This window comes from Hyaena hyaena, unplaced genomic scaffold (genome assembly GCF_003009895.1).
Source record: "Hyaena hyaena isolate Hyena2069 unplaced genomic scaffold, ASM300989v1 scaffold_2523, whole genome shotgun sequence".
NCBI classification, from domain to species: domain Eukaryota; kingdom Metazoa; phylum Chordata; class Mammalia; order Carnivora; family Hyaenidae; genus Hyaena; species Hyaena hyaena.
In genome coordinates, this window is record NW_024083158.1 from 10,378 (window position 1) to 15,218 (window position 4,841).

General features: G+C 35.5%; 1 non-coding gene across 1 annotated transcript; it reads right to left on the minus strand.

Moving 5' to 3' along the window:
• Positions 1–304: 304 nt before the first annotated feature.
• LOC120227568 lies at positions 305–408 on the minus strand. Its single transcript, XR_005527283.1, has one exon. It is a non-coding gene; the product is annotated as a U6 spliceosomal RNA (small nuclear RNA).
• Positions 409–4,841: the final 4,433 nt, after the last annotated feature.

Sequence of the window (4,841 nt, forward strand, 5' to 3'; positions counted from 1 at the left end):
TTAAAGTCCAGCGATTAATTTTATGATTATTTTTCTAAATTATTCCTCAGTTATTTTGCTTATATCTGTTTTGAGCACGTCTTTAGCTGTCAATTCTTCCTGGAATTTCTTTGGAGGAGAACTCTTTCGTTTCGTCATTTGTTTAGCTTTCTTTCTCTTGTTAGTTTTAAAGACTTGTTATGTTCTCTGCACCTTTGAACGTACCCAAGAAGATTCTTTGACTGTCCAGGGCCTATCTTTTCGAGAGTGTTTTTTGAATGGTATCTCTTGGTTTCTCTTGTTGAGACCTTGGTCATTTTATTTTAAAAATATGGAACACTTCACGAATTAGCATGTCATCCTTGTGCAGGGGCCATGCTAATCTCTGTATCGTTCCGATTTTAGTATATGTGGTGCCGAAGTGAGCATGAAATGTATGTGTTTTAAATTACAGTTCATTTCTGACTATACCAAGGCAGAAAGAATACAGTTATGGAGGGTTCTTTTGGTACTTGCTTTTGTTAGATAACATATCCTGTGACATTTGTAAAAGAATCTCAGATTACTAGGAATGTCTGAAAGGAGTCTTATGTTTTTAAAAATGCCCTCACCTTTCTATACCAAATTCTACCTATGGTTATTATCAGGAAATGCATTTACCATGATTTGAAAATGCACAATTATACAACTTCTTATGAAGGGCTTCAGAAGATGTGTTTCTATATGCACAGAGATGCAGATATACAGCACTTCATATCTGTGCTTTAATTGAGATGTTTTCCATTTATTTTACTGAGATTTTGGAGTGTTATTACTTCCATTTGGATCCATTTGGTGTAGAGTTGTTCATAGTACAGAATTTGTGTGCTTTGTATTTAAAGGTGATGTTAAAGACAATATTGTATCTCAACTAATAAGAGCAATAAAAATAAAATGTATTGAGTTCTGAACTGAAGTTCAGAAATATTAAGTGACTTACTAAAGGTTACATAGCGAGAAGGCTTCTCATAAGAGAAGCCAGGACTTGAGTCCAAATCATTCTTAATCCAAAGGCCATGTTCCTAACCACAGTGATTCTATTTTCTGATCACAGGCTCCTGCAGGGATCTGATGAAAGCAAGCTTCCTCGATTTTTTTTAAATTAAGTTTATTTATTTATTTTGAGAAAGAGAGATAGAGATAGAGAGAGACAGAGAGAGATGAGAGAGCATGAGCAGAGAGGGGCAGGGAGGAGGGAGAGAGAGAATCCCAAGCAGGCTCCACAGAGCACAGAGCTGGACATGGGGCTCGAACACATGAACCATGAGATCATGACCTGTCAGAGGCTTAACCAACTGAGCAACCCAGGTGCTGCAATCTCTCTTGATCTTAAATAATTTCTCTTCGCAGCTATATATCTAGAATGTACACTATTAGTAACTCATGGGTTCAGTTAAGGTTTTACCATCCACAGAAATTCTTCTATAAAAAAAAAAAGGAATTCATCCTTCATAAATAAAGAAAATAATGTTTTATCCAAAACAAATAAACTAAATTGGTATGTCATTAATATTTTAGCATAAAACAAGTAATCACATGTCTTTCAGATTTCACTAACATTTATTGGGTACCCACTGTGTCATAGTCACTGGGTTAGACATGCACATAGCACAGCATTAAAGGAAGGATCATCAAACAACAATAGTTAGCATTCATTGAGTGTATATTATACACTAAGCAATTTAGGCAATTTTTACATTTTTTCTAATTTAATTATCTGAACATTCTTGTGAGATAATACTCCTATTCAACAAAGGAGGATATTGAGCATCATAAAGATTTAGGTACTTTTCCGAGGTCATAAAGGTAAGAAGTTGTGGGACCGCATTTTATTGTAAAGATCCTGGTCTTATTTCCTAACTGAGTCTGTGAATTAATATTGCTGTTTTTGCTCTGTGTTTTTATATATTTAAAATATGGTGATTTAAGGTGGTGTTAATTCAGCGGCTTTAGTCACAGCCAAACTTGGCTTCACTACTACTAACATTTTAAAACAACACTAACAGATTTGTAGCAAGTGACAACATGAAAGATGCTAGGGCAGACAACAAAGACATACCTCACCTGTTTAACAACTTTGCCTGGTCTAATCCCTAATAAAATGAGCCTTCTTGTGGAATATATCCTTCACTGATGTTCCCATTCCTTGCTGATCGTATGTGATCTGACCTCTTTCTTACATTTTGTTTGGAATCAGACAGGTTATTAAAACCGAGAAAGGGGTTGCAAATTAATAAAAATTCTTTATCCAGCTTTAGCACACTTTAGCCATTCGTGGATCTACTAAGTTTTCATCTTTATGGTGAATAACATGGCAAAATTATACAGATAAATCTCAATTTTTCATCTTATTGCTACTATGGATATAAAGATTAAAGAAAAAATCATGCATAATTTAACTATATTTAGAAAAACGACTTAGAGAGGCCATCTAACATGTGAAAATAAAGCAGCAGCATTCTTCATGTTTCTGAGATTGAGTTTCTTGTCTAGCAGTTACATTGCATTAAAATCGGTTTTGTATTCATCTAATGAATGAATTATTGAAATTTCCTAGGGAAATAAAGCTGCATCCACTTTTCTTAAATCCTATTGTTTGGCAAATATATTGAGAATCAGTTACATAATTTCAGCCTCTCATTTATTTAATATATTACAAATAGATGTCTGTATAAATCATAATGGATCATTTCTGCCAAAAGGTGAGCCTTCAGAGTTTAGCAGAGGGAAATACATGCATACTTCATGTATCCTTAATTTAGTGGGAGAGTCTTGATCTTTTATCTCTGGAAAGCAGTTCTGTCAGCAGGATGAACTTCTTCGTGTGGAAGTAAATTAGTTTGAGCGTAGTAGAATTCCCACTATCCTATGCTTATTGTCCCTCCCAATCCTGATGCAGCACACTACACCACAAAAGAGAAACTGAGCTGACGTAACCTTCAGCATCTTTCAACAATATATTGGACCAATCATTTACAATTAGATATACATGCAATTTTTCTCTAATGATTCGCGTAAGAAGTCTTTTCTTTGTCTCCATATCTTTCCACATTCATGATTCTGACCAAAGTTTACTTTGTCTATCTTGTGGTTCTATGTTTCACAAATTTTAGCTCTGTCTATCCTAATAAGTGACTGAATTAAGATTGATCCATCATGCATGTATTTCTTTAACTGTTTTTCTTAAACATTCGCTATAAATTTGAAATGACTCAGATACTGTATCTTTGAGATCAGAGTATGTAGTTTGGTCACAGTTCATTCACAAAACTGGCTACTTATTAATTAATTAATTATTTTATTTTAGAGAGAGAATATGAGAGCAGGGGAGAGGGACAGAGGGATCAAGAGAGAGTATCTTAAGCAGACGCCACACTCAGCACACTCAGCACATGGGGCTGGATCCCGTGACCCCAGGATCATAACCTCAGTTGAAATCAAGAGTCAGATGCTCAACCAACTAAGCCACTCAGAAGCCCCAAACAAACCTGGCTTTTTTAAAAAAATTTAATGTTTTGTTTATTTTTGAGAGAGAGAGATAGAGACAGCGTGAGCAGCGTAGGGTCGTCGAGAGAGGGAGACACAGAATAGGAAGCAAGCTCCAGGCTCTGACCTAGCTGTCAGCACACAGTCCGACCTGGGGCTCGAACCCATGAACTGTGAGATCATGACCTGAGCCGAAGTTGGATGCTTAATCGACTGAGACACCCAGGTGCCCCCAAACCTGGCTTTTTTTAAAGGCAGTTATACAAAAGATCTAGAAGAAGACATAAGGTATGTATTTAAATAATCCTAGACTGGTTACATTCTTTAAAGCAGTAAACAAGACCCAAAAACCACTAAAATTAAGTAAATGTGACTTTATAACATTTTAAATTGTATGCATTGAAAAATGTACCATAAATAAAGACACAAATGCACATGACAGGGTGAAAAAGAAGGTAAAATACACCTCTGACAAGGCACTATTTCCTTACTATATCATAAATTCTGAAAATCAATAAGGGCCAACAACCCTATAGAAAAATAAGCAGAAGGGAGCTTGGGTGGCTCAGTCGGTTAAGCATCCGAATTCAGCTCAGGTCATAATCTCACGGTTTGTGAGTTCGAGCCCGGTGTTGGACTCTATGCTAACAGCTCAGAGCCTGGAGCCTGCTTTGAATTCTGTGACTACCTCTCTCTCTTCCCCTCCCCACGCTCGTGCTCTCTCACACAAAAATAAAATAAACATTAAAAAAGAAAGAAAAATAAGCAGAGCTACTTCTAAATAACTCAGAGAAAGGAAAATGGCTTTTAAACATATGAAATGAAACACATCAATTTTAGGAAAATATATACAAATTAAAACTATAAGATGACATTTTTTGCCTATAATTTTGACATTTAAAGTGCTTGATTATATACTGTGCTGTAAAGGGTGTGGGAAAACAGGAGTTTTGACAAAATCGTTGGTAGGATTTAACCTTATACTACTTCTTTGGAGGAGAACTTAACAATATCTATCACAATACCAAAATGCACATACCATGAGCTCCAGTAATTCCACCTCTCAGAATTTTATCTTTTGTCATAGATATTTTCATGTGCTCACATATATCATGTACAGTTGCATACTTATATTTAAATTTATATTTATAGATATATATATTCACACACATATACATACATTATATGATTAAAATAATAGAATATCTGTAGATAAGCCAGAAACTGGTAAGAGTGGTTGCTTTTGGAATGAAGACAGTAAGGATGAGGGATGGAGTTGTTAGGGGACTCGGGGAAGGGGATCCAGTAATGAAAGAGAAACTTGATTTTCACTCTAT